At 43.8% G+C, this 12,266-nt stretch overlaps 1 long non-coding RNA gene across 1 annotated transcript; it reads right to left on the bottom strand.

Moving 5' to 3' along the window:
- Positions 1–6,987: 6,987 nt before the first annotated feature.
- On the bottom strand, positions 6,988–12,144 carry LOC130587075 (uncharacterized). Its single transcript, XR_008966751.1, has 3 exons — positions 11,628–12,144; positions 9,219–9,338; positions 6,988–7,793 (listed from the first exon to the last, which is right to left on the bottom strand). It is a non-coding gene; the product is annotated as an uncharacterized LOC130587075 (long non-coding RNA).
- Between the last annotated feature and the right edge of the window lie 122 nt (positions 12,145–12,266).

Here is a 12,266-nt window from a genome sequence, read left to right as displayed (position 1 = left end):
AAAGCAGCACTGATGTGAGCCCTCAGGGTGTGAAGCCTTGCAGGACTTACCTCTCTCTCCCTCATGGCTTGCGGGCTCTTGCATTTATTTATTACCCAGAGGCAAAAACGCATAGTTTCAGCAAAAAAAATCCCAAGCCTTAGAGCAGTGAATATAGAAGTGTCMGGAGGGAACACACTGAGAGCCTGTGATGTGACACTGCTGTGAGAGAGCCGAGCGCTCCAGAAGCCACGGGATCACTCATGGGAACAGGAAAACAGCACGCTCTAGTGGGGAAATCATTAAAGTCTATTAGAAAACAGATTTCTGCACTGAGTACTGCATGTGAGAGCAGCTGTTACCTCGTCTCTCTGCCCAGTGTTTCTTCTCCCATCACTCAGGTCACTTGTCGCCCCTGGTACCCCTTAACCCGGGCAGGGGACAATCCTCCCACGGCTGTCCCACCTACTGACACACAGCTCGGGCTGATTTATTCTTCAGCAGCCAGAACTGGGTCCTCTCCCTCTGGCTTGCTGAGTGCACTTGGCACAGATTTGGCCGTGCCAGTGTGGCAGGGCCGGTCAGGGGGGTGTGGGAGGGCAGGCAGGTCAGTGACAGTGATGGCCAAGTGCCCCATCAGCACAGGAATTAACGGGCTCCTTCCTTCTCCCTTTCACTGTCACCCGRGAAAAACTCCGTCTTCATTAAGGAGAACTCATTACTGGCGAAACAGACGCTAATCAGATATTAGCTGTAACCATTAATGAAAAAGCTAATGAGGTGCTGAGATCCCCAGCGCTGACTGAAATGAGTTAATCACATCTCACTGCTCTAAGGCCCATTAATCTGCGTGCATGCTGATGTTTCCCATTCCTTTGTTTATTATAGGAAATAAAAACATTGCTCTGGCTTCATTTGCGTGCATCTGCTGGGTCTCTCTGCTAAACTCTAAAGCCACGTTGCCAAACCTTCAACTGGTGATGAGCAGTGACGTTCCCATGGCCCACAGGAAGAAACCATAGAGAGGTGGAATGGCAGGGAAAGAAGCAAACACCGTGCCCACAGCCACACAAAAGAGTGATTCCTCATTGCCCCTGGCTGTTGCCTTCAAATGTTATTCCAGCTCCAGCAAGGAACAAGAACTGAAGAGCCACCAGTGCCCCAGGTGCATTCCTCCTGAAGCAGCTCGTAGTTTTCTTCAGTTGGTTTCCTGCTGTTACTGCTGGTGGTGAGTATGAATCTCACCTGATTCCAGTGGGATGTCTTTGGGATGGATGAGTAATTAGAAGCACCAAACTGAATTAGCTTTTGGTGTAAATTTGACCTAAAGATTTATTTTAGGTGTTGATGACAATATGAGCTCTCAGACTTTACGAGATCTCCTAGAATACATAATTTAAGCATCCACTTTGTTTTAATCTGCCTGGAATGGAGTTGGTTTTATTCCTAGCACCCATATAGTGCTGTGTTTTGGATTGGTGGCTATGGGAAGTGGCTGAGTGGCTGTGTGGGTCCCTGTCTGATGGCCAGGGTCAAATCCCATCATGTGTGCCCAGAAGCATCACCATCCTAATTCACTCCTGGCCCACCTACTTTGACGGACCCAACAAATGGGTAAAACTCTACTTTTCTTCAAAAGGTTTTCTAGAAGGCACATTTGCTTTATTTTTGTGTATCCTGTCTTCACCTTTATGTCAGTTTATTTCTATTTCCTTACTTACCTATTCAAACTCTCAAATGACGGAGCCTGTCAGCTTGCAGAATTTCTCCTTGCAGCCAACTCTCTCGTGTCCCCAGCGAGGCACCATTGGTCATCAGTTTCCCCCATGACTCTTTCCTGTGACTCCACCACTGCAGGCAGGATCTCTGTGCCTCATCAGCATCCTGGGGAACTTGCTCACACTTACCYACCCTCTGATATCTGAACTTGAGGATGTGTTATACAAAATCTTTCAACATTTAAAAGAGAAAGAGGAGTTGAAATAGTGATGGGACAGGGAGGAATAGTTATAAGTTAAAAGACCAGAGATTTAGGTTATTAAGAAATTATTTACTGTGAGGGTSGTGAGACACTGGCACAGGTTGCCCAGAGAAGTTGTGGATGGCCCATCCTTGGAAGTGTCCTAGGCAAGGCTGGATGGGCCTTGGAGMAACMTGGCTRRTGGAAGGTGTCCCTTGGACACCCAGCAGGGTTGGAGCTGGATGATCTGGAAGGTCCTTTCCAACCCAACCATTCTGATTCTTTGACTGATTCTGATTGATTCTGATTGATTCTATGAAATCACTCTTTCCACTATTTTCCACCATACAAACCCACTCTGGTATCTGCACAGGCTGAACACAGGAAGCGTCCGCAAATTGGACACGCTTTGAAGCCCAGCTCAAGCATGGCCAGCCCATTCCCACACCTAGCCCCAGACTGGGGGTTTGAGCTGGGGGAGAAATGTGCAGCTCCCTTGGGTGGTGGCAGCTCTTTGGGGCAGCCCCAGGGCAGCAAGGAGAGGAACACAAAAATTCACATGGGGAGAAATGGCCATGAGGGGTTCCTTGGTGCAACACTTGATTTGGGGCAACCCTGGAGGAACAGMATGGTGCTGCAGGGTGTGGCATTTGGGGCACAGGTTAGGATGCTTTCCTTACTGATCTGGTGCCTGGGGGGACAAAGAGGCAGCTGGAAATTGCTGTGTAACTCTGGAGTTCCTGATTATGTGGAAACAGTAACTTTTGTGGAAAATATYCTGTCTTAGTAGGAGTGTTAATATCATGTGGACAGACAAACTCCCACGTGGATGTATTTATATTCTGCCAGCCAAAGGTTACCTTAGAAACTACAAACTRAGGAGTGGAGCAACATGGTGAGTTTCCTGTAGGAGAAAATTTAACTGAAAACACAGAGGTTTACCTCTGCATACAAGTACCTGACCATGAAGAACTTTTCACTGTGTGAACCATATTTTATTTCATATTGCCTGAAGACAATAAATGTAATGAGATCGACTCCCTCAAATTCTATAGGAAAGACAAGGGAAAACAGATTTTTAAGGGTGGCAAGGGACTCCTTTGACTTTTCATTCATTGGGTTTAATTGCGATTCTGACTGTGAGCCATCAAAGGAACCCTTGCCATGAACTGAAGCCACACAACTCCCCCGTGGGTGCTTTCTTTCGTCATTTGATGGTATAAACAAAGTCCTTTGTCCATGTCCCATGGTTGGTCCATCTGTTTGTAATGTTGCTGTTGTTGCTGCTGCATGTCTCATTAGTCTCAAGTGGTTTCCAGATTGTAATTTTATGCTTTCCTGTCAAAATTATTTCAGACCTGGAAGCTGCTTTGCATTGCACCTCTTGTGAGTGGACATGAAGCAAAACAAAAAATGATTTCCAAGAAAGCTGTTCCTTGGAGGTTTTTTTTTTGTTTTGCTGAGGATGACAGAGGAGCAAATGCTTTGCATCCCCTCTGCACCTGAAGTGACAGATCCTCAGACCTGTGTGCCTTTACTTCCCACTCATTTTCAACAAGTCTGATAGAGCTGGGCTATATCCATTTGTGGTGTTTAATATCTCACTGATGTAGCATGTCGGGAGCCTGGGTTGAAAAGCAGAAGTGTGAAGCAGTTTCTGAGAACCTGACCCTCTGAACCTGACCCCCTGAAGGTCACACTGGACGGCAGCTCTTACTGTGACCAATTTATCACTGCCTCTACCTGAACAGGAGCTCCCTGAGCTGACCTCTGACAACTCCTTGAGCTGCTACCACCGAGCAACCAGGATGAGTGCATTTCAAAAAGGAACCTGCATCACTACCAGACCATCTGCCCTACTCAGCCCCTTCAACAATGAAAGGGAAGAGCACACAGGGAAATTGAGCAGTTGATGAGGTCCATGAGAAGTAGCCAAGGTGATGTCTCCCCATGCAAAACCACAGTCATGCAGATTGTGACATGCTGAAGGGACACCTGACCAAAGGGATCCATCTCCTGGTTGGGTTCTTCTCATGGACATCTAAACCATCCCTGACTGCAGTGCAGACCCTCCAAACAGGGATGGATCCTCAGCACCTCAGCCAGGTCTGTCAGTCCAGAGGACAGACAAGCTGAACCTTTTCTCAAGTCACTGATTTCTGAGTCTGCCTTAGTGCTCCTTATACACCTCCTAAATAAAGCACAGATCCATCAGGAGACCACAGGCATATTAAATTCCATTTCTTTTCTCCAGAGAGACCTAGAGCTGCCATGTGAGCAGTGTGGTGCCATGACCACAAGCAGCCTGAAACATGCCAATGTCACCCAAGGGATCACAGAATCATAAAGGCTGGAAAAGACCTCTAAAATCACTGAGTCCAACAGGATGGGTGTGAGGAAGTGGAATAAGCTTCATTACACTGTTATGTGACAAAGGAGGTTCTAGGAGCTAATGAAAATACTGTGGAAAGAAAAGAAGTGTGCACAGAAACACCTTTGATTTGATTACAATAAAAAATTTATTTTGATTCACGTCATACTGAAAAATTAAATAAATAAAATGTCAACAAATGATTGCATGAGACTCCCCACCATTACAGAAAAAAAAAATCATAACCAATTGGGTAGTCAGAGAAAAATACAAAGAAAATCTGGTCATGGGAGGAAAAAAGTGCTCAAGAGATTTGGCTTTGGTAAAAAACATAACACACACTCAAGGAGTGCTTCAGAGATTTTGCAGTGGTGGCAAATGCAGTCCAGGAGTTTGAAGTGTTGACATGTTGTTAAATGCTTTCCTTGGTTCTTTTAAACCAAATAAACCTAAAAAGTTTCTAGCAAAAAACGACTCTTCAGCAATGGCAGTGGGAATTAATTCTTCCCTCAGCATCATCTGTTGGTATCTCCTGATTCTGAAGGCAATTGAAAGAGCAGCAAAATTGTGGAGGAACTGAGACAAGGACCTACCACAACAGACAGCTGCCTAAAGGACTCTAGAAATAAAGTTCCTCTGGAATACAAATGCGAGGGCACAGACTATTCCTGATCCTACACCTGGAGAGATCCACTTTCTGCTCTCCTCACACTCTGAAAATGGACATCAGTGGTACACAGTTAGTGCTTGCTGTTGTCAAGAAATTTTAATGGGAATTGCAGCTTGTTCCATGATGGAGACACTAAATCAATCTGCATATATGAGCCATGAGGTTTTATATGTGCTGTCAGAGGCAGAAGGTTCAGGGGAAAATGGAAATGTTATTAGAACGGCAAAAGGAAACCTTCAGAAGGACACAGACTAGCATACAGGTGGCCTCTTTTTCCACTGTTTTTGATTTCAAATTGATCCTTGTGATTAAAAAAATAATCAAGGGGATAAACCACCATGAGTTTTCTTCCAAGTCTTTCTAAAGATGACTGAAAGAGCAGTCAATCTTTCTGAATTACTGGTATCTGTCCATGAGAAAACAAAAAAAAAAAAAATATTTTAAGCTCCAAAATCCAGTCACACTGTGAAGTTATCACTGGCATCTTCCAGAAGTGTTTTGCCTCTTGAACTTGCTTTGTTTGTATTACTGCAGAATCTCACCAGAAGCTTATTAACAGCAATTTAAACAAGCAGGAATGCTTCAAGCAAACAAACATGGTTCAGGTAGAAACACTTCATTCTTTTACAAAAAGAGAGTGAGCCCATCAAACTTGCTGTGCTGTGACATGCAGGTGAGTCCTGCTGGTCACCGTGCTGGGAAGTGCTTCTTGGCATGAGGATCATGAACAGCTCTCATTGTGAGGATTTGAAAATCCTGCCCTTTTCATATCACTGAATTGAAGGGTCACACGAGCTGAGGGAGCCCAGTTCCCTGCACAAACATTTGAAATCCTCGGCTCTTTACACACCACGAGTCCAGCGATATTCGTGTGGGTGAGTATCACCACTGAAGGGCTTTCACTGAGCTCAAACACTCTGCTTGGACATTCTGACACAACTGGTGCAAAAAGTGGAAACATTCAGATGAAGATTTCTTTTGCCATAAACTCCAACCTATGGGATACATTAAAAATTAAATATGCCATTTTTCCCAAGCCTGATCAAAACTCCCTTGAAGTCTGTGGCAAGAACTCCTCTGGCTTCTCCAAGGCTGAATGTGGGTCAATATCCATGAGTACTGCTTTCATGATGTGGGGAAGAAAAGACCACTGTTCTTCAAACTTCACTGCCTGAACTTGGATTTATATTTTATCTGTCCTTGAGGCTTAGATGCGTTGATTCCAGGAAAAATCTGTGGATATAAAACCCCCACTGTAACTTCCCTCCTCTCACTGCCTAGAGGCACTGACATCAATATTCTCATTCCTCCAGAGATGCACATGATTTTGAAGTCTGTCTTGTGCTCTAAGGTCAGCTTGTGCAGATTGTGTCCTTGTAGGTGCTGCTACAGAGCAAAAGATTCTTGGTGTATTAGTAGTTGATATCCCAACCCATGATTTTTTTTCCATTTCAAACAGAGACCTTGTAAAGAGATACCACATTTTTAAATTTGTAAAAAAAACTAAGAAGAAAATTTTCCTTGGGACTTTTGAATATTTTCCCATAAAAAAAGGTAAAAGCTACCTTTAAAAATTGTATTGTTCGTGTTTGCTCAAATGCAATATAGGAGTTGTTATTATTGGTTTTGACTACAAAAGCATACCAGGACCAGACGCTAAACTTTGGTAATTTTTTCCCCCTTTTATAAAAAAGTTTAATTTAGGGTTTGTCATCTTAAAAAAAAAATCACATCTGCTGCACAATTATAAAAGGCACATATAAATGACTTGAAGAAAAGTCCACTTTCCAATTTTAAACTGATTAAATTAAAAACCCCCCAACATTCTGGAGTATTTTCCACAAAAAAAAGAAAAAAGAAAAAAGAACAAAAATTACATATAACCAAACGAGACACACAAGTGGCTAAAAAGGCCATTTTTTTCCCTGGAGTTTTCAGTACTATTTCTCCATCATTATGGCTGTGTAGGAATGGAATTTCTCCATCATTATGGCTGTTTAGAATACTAAATAATACATGATAAGAGATGTTTCGATTCATATTTTCTAGACCCTATCAATGCAAGATGAAGCAATGGTTGAAATATTTACTACTCCAGGCAACTTCATCATGTTTTTCCTTAATGCAGCATGAAAATGGAAGTAACAGAGAACACAGAAGAGATGGTTCAAAAAATAGATTAACAGCAGAAGTGAATTAATTTCTTTGAGGTAATCCTTACTATGATGTTCACAGTTGCCTTAGTGGGTCTCAAGTCCCAGAAGTCATTTTCACTCTTCTTCAAGGATCTCCTGCCTTGCTCGAGGAGAGAATGGACACACAGATAGCAGTTCCTGTGCCCAGGTTTCCTCTAATTGCAACAGGCAGATCTTTCGTCAGTAATTCAAGAATCAAGCTGTAGAGCCTAAGTAGAAATTAATTTATTCCCAGAACTGATTGCTGGCTCCCAGCTCTCTGCAGATAGGAAATCATGTGCAGCTTGGAAGCCGGCCCTCAGCCTTGCTCCCTGCAGTGTGAGATGCCCCAAATCCACCGCAGATCCACTCATTCAAACCCGCCTGGTGCCCAGAACATCTTCACTGAGCTTTGTTCTGCTGCATGCTGGAAATTGCAGCCCCCACTTGTCTCCGTGGCCAGGGTCATCTGCCCTTGAAAAATTTTATTTTTTCGATGGAGGCAAGAGTCAAAGTTATATTGAACTCAAAATCCCCGTCGTGGACGCCTGTCTTCCGGAAAGCCCCACCTGAGGTGTTGTTTTCCCAGTAGTGATGCCAATGTCCTTTGCTGTCTGCTCCAAAGCCATACACATTCACCTAGGAGGCAAGGGAGAGCTACTGTTACAGACTGGAAAGCAATTGCTCTTCATCTGAAATGCTGAAAAATCCCTTTATTCTCAGTGTATTTATAGGCAGCAGCAGCACCTGAGCTCCTCAGTGGTGTCCCAAACTCTTCTGCTGCATGACAACCATGGGAACAGCCCAAGGGATGTGACAGCCTAAGCTATGCTGAGACACCACCAGAGCTGAACTCAGAAGGAAAAGGAGATTTCTATCCATTAATTCTGGTTTAGCAATATGAAAATGCAGTCTTATCCCTTAATCATGACTGACCTCAGGAGATCAGTGGTTTGGGATGGAATCTTCTCTTTAGCTGATTTAGGCCACAAAGAGTGAAAAAAGATTAGTTTGGTCCTGCTCTTCCAAATAATGGCCTGTGTTGACCACACTTACATCCTTGATTAAATGATATTTGCAACTACTTCAGAGACCATGGATTTTATGTTCTTTTCATTATATCTCCACCTACAGCCTCTCCTCTCCCAAAGTCTCGTTTATCGACGGCTGTGCCTGTCTCCTCTGATGATAAAAAGTCCAAACATCACAGCAGATTTATTTAAACTGAGTTTGCTGATATGTGTGGCTGGATTTGAATGGGTCATAGCCACAAAACAAGCTCCCTGAACCACCCACACCCAGGCCCACTCAAATATGAGTTGGTTTTAAGTTGATTTTGGTAATGTTGGAGCCCTGTTCACTTCCTGCTTACCAGAAAAAAAGGCTCCACCCAATCTGGCTATGAGGAGAGTTTCTTCCAATACCTTTAGGAGTATTTCCACTGCCTCCCCAAGCAACAGAGGCTTGGGTAACCAAAGTTCTTTGATCAGCAGATCTGTGTCCAGGACAGGGATTTTGCCAGCAGAGTGATTTTCACCCCCCATGCTGATAAACCCATGCTCGCAGGATTTTGTAGAGCTGACTTGGCCTTACTCTAAACTATCTGAGTCTCCAGTCACGTTGGAGCACCTCTCATCACTCAAACCAGGGAATTTCCCCAAGGAACTACTGGAGCAGAGGCATTCACTATAACCTGCTGCATGAACCCACAAGCCCGAGTTTGAAAATACAGTGAGACGAAATAGAATTGAAACTTTCACCAGCAAGATGGGTACAGGCACCATCCATGTTTAGATGCCTTTTGATACCAGTTGGAATTTCTGTTTATGTTTAATTACATTCTCCTGGAGTGCATTGTAAACCCCATGACTTGCGGACATTAAAAAAAAAAATCCATCACTGTCAATTAAGCATGTCTGCATGTCACTGAGGAGTCTGCAGAGGTCTGAAGAAAGGTGGAGAGGGGAAACAAAGGCTGAGTGAGTGTCCAGGGATTGTTCCTGGCTCTTCAGTGTGAAATGCCCTGATTTTTTATCCATACATCCAAACACACACAGACTTTACCTCATCGCATACATGGAGAGCAAACATCAAGGACAGAAGGCCTGTGGAGGGGTATCTCCCATGATGCTCAAGCCAGTTTTCATAGATGTATTTCATAAAAGCTGGATTATAAACCAGGATCTAGGCAAAATTAAAGAGAAAGAATCATTAGTAAAATACCCTTTGAAAAAAAACAATGGTAGCATATCATTCCTAAAGGACACTGGGCCAGGGGAGTGGTAAGAAAGGAATAATAGTTGTTCCTTGAGGGCAGGTGAAAGGGAAAAATAAGTTACATATTAAGTGCATTCCGTTAATTTGAGTCTTCTGAAAGCAATGGGTATGAAATGGCACAAGTGAGATGGAAATTAGGCAGTAAGCATTCAACTCTCCCTGAATCACCCTGCAGGTGAGCTCTAGGGAGTTGGACTCCTGAACAAGGCAAGCATGAGATGCCATGACATGCTTCACAGAATAATAGATTAATTTAGGTTGGAAAGGAGCCCTAAGATGGTCAGTCCAACTGTAATTTGAGTGGGAACACCAAGGCATGTCTTGGTATCTCTGCAGGCACAGATCTGAGGAAATCAAGGGTCAAATGTAAACCATAAGGAAGCCTTGCAGCTCGTGTAAGCTTCTTTTCTCCCATTTCCCAAACATGCCATCTTTCTGAGCTGTACACTTCTTTCTTACAAGGCATAAAATGTATTTGTTTATCTCACAGGGGTCATCTCACAGGGACAGAGCACTTAAGATAAGATCTGAGAGTCCAGTAAATCCAAGGATGGTGGGAGCCCTTGGTTTCAACCCCGTTCCCTGAATGAGGCAAACGGAGGCTTTTCCCTCCCTGCTGAGTCTGTAATTAGAGTGACAGCATTTCAGTGCTATCTGCTTAGCTGCAAGGCTTTTCCTTTTACAGAGTCAGAGGTTAATTGCTGATATTGCATCTGGGTGTAATCTCTTCTTGCAGGGTGGGAAGAAACTCAGCTCAGGAAGCTGCTGCATATCACCATACCCAGGGCTGTGATGAGAGTTTAGCAATCTGCCCTGCTGCTTCTCTCAGGGGTTTTGCAGAGGTTAGCACCCACCTCTCAACAGGTAAAGGATTATTCAATGCACCCTAGAGGCCCATGGCTTGAAGCAAAGGAAAATGAAGTGATCCTAGTTCAAGGTCTCACCTGAAGCCTTTGGCAGAGCTTGGCCTCTGGAATGAAGGGTGTGTGCTTTAATTTGTAATTTTAATGTTCTGGAGCTCATGCCAGACTTTAACAGCCCCTGACACTGGTGTTGTGCCTTTGAACATCAGTCTCTTCAAAGAGTGATAGAATGAGACTTTTATTTTTCTGGGAGCTCTGTGGAAGACGTTCTTCCTCTCCCACACAGCCTGCCTTGGTTATATCATCAAACCCCACAGCTACAACAACAGAATTCCTTACAGAGTGGCCAAAGTTCCAACACGGGAATGAACATCCTGCCCCATGGGAAATCCTGCCTCCAGCCTGTCCCTGTGCAAAACTGGGAATGCTGGGTTCCAAATGGGAATGAACATCCTGCCCCATGGGAAAACCTGCCTCCAGTCTGTCCCTGTGCAAAACTGGGAATGTTGGGTTCCAAATGGGAATGAACATCCTGCCCCATGGGAAATCCTGCCTCCAGCCTGTCCCTGTGCAAAACTGGAATGTTGGGTTCCAAATGGGAATGAACATCCTGCCCCATGGGAAAAACCTGCCTCCAGCCTGTCCCTGTGCAAAACTGGAATGTTCCCTGGTCAGTGCTCTCATGCAAAATGTGGTTGAACATCGCCTGGGAGACCTGTAATACACCTGGAGCAAAACCTTCCTGGACTGGCCTGATCTCAGCCTCCAAGTTGTTTAATTGGGTACAGGTAATTACTGTAGCTGTGGGCTAAGAGCTACCACCAGGAACTCTCCACTGACTTGGAAACACACAGCTTTATTTGTTCAGAGTTCACTTAGCTCCTTATTACAAGCAACTGACCTGGGAGTGAGAAATATCCTTGCTGCTCAGATATTAATATTGTTTTTAAAAAAACCCAAAGTCTCTCCTCGGTTTCATTACATACAAATGGCTGCAATGGGTGGGAACAGAGCAATTGCTGTGGAGGACAACGCTGCACTTTTAATGTCCCTGAGCAGCACCAGAGGAAGTGATGCAACCTGCAGAACAGTGTTCATGCAACAGCATAGCCACAAGAGCAATTTCTTCCCAACCACAGTTATTTAGTGGTTGATCTATGGCCTAAATGGCACACAGGAGCCAAATCTTTAGCTGAGCCTTGTAAAGTGGCTGTATTTTGGTTTCAACTCTTTATGAATATCAAGGGCTTGCTTGGATTCTTGTAGTCTCCCAAAGAAGCAAAAGACCCCAAAAAAAATTAGCAAAACAAATCCACAGACCAACATTGCTCACCTTTTCTTTTTTGACTTTGATTTTCCGTGGAACTGGAACATATGTACTGTTAAAGGAAAAAGAAAGAGAGCACCAGCATAAATAAAGGCCCAATTTATTAGCATTTTCATGTAATTCCAAAAAAAGAATATTCTTCACATACAGTAATAAATTCAAATTATTTGAAAGCAGTAAATTCATGAAGTTGTTGTAAAATCAGGCTGCAATTAAGTAACACAGCAGGAAAAGAACTGAGCTGTCACTGCAGCAATTTTATGGGAAACCATTACGTTCTTAAACTTTCAAGTTAATTATTGACAGTAGGATACCAAAGATTTAGTTGAGAATTATCTGTAGAGTCAATACTATGTGGAGCTCGAGACTTCTAATTCGTGGATCATTACTGTTGGCACTCTTTGCACCTTGGAGATGGGAAAGACTTTTTATTTAATTTCTTGGCAGAAAAACCTTCTCCCACCAGGGGGAGACTTTTGCTCTCCTAACACTCGGAGTTCCCGCATGATTTCCAGAGTCGGTGGCAGCAGAGTTCCCCAGTCCTGGGGTTGTATGAAACTCATTCATTCCCAGTACACAACCCCTCACCAGAAAGCTATCTCCCTCCTCCCAAAGGCTTCCTGCAATTCCCAGCATAAAATTTCC

This window comes from Malurus melanocephalus, unplaced genomic scaffold, assembly GCF_030028575.1.
Source record: "Malurus melanocephalus ecotype Western Australia unplaced genomic scaffold, MMel_1.1 scaffold_1506, whole genome shotgun sequence".
NCBI classification, from domain to species: Eukaryota; Metazoa; Chordata; class Aves; order Passeriformes; family Maluridae; genus Malurus; species Malurus melanocephalus.
This window is presented reverse-complemented; position numbering and strand designations above follow the sequence as displayed.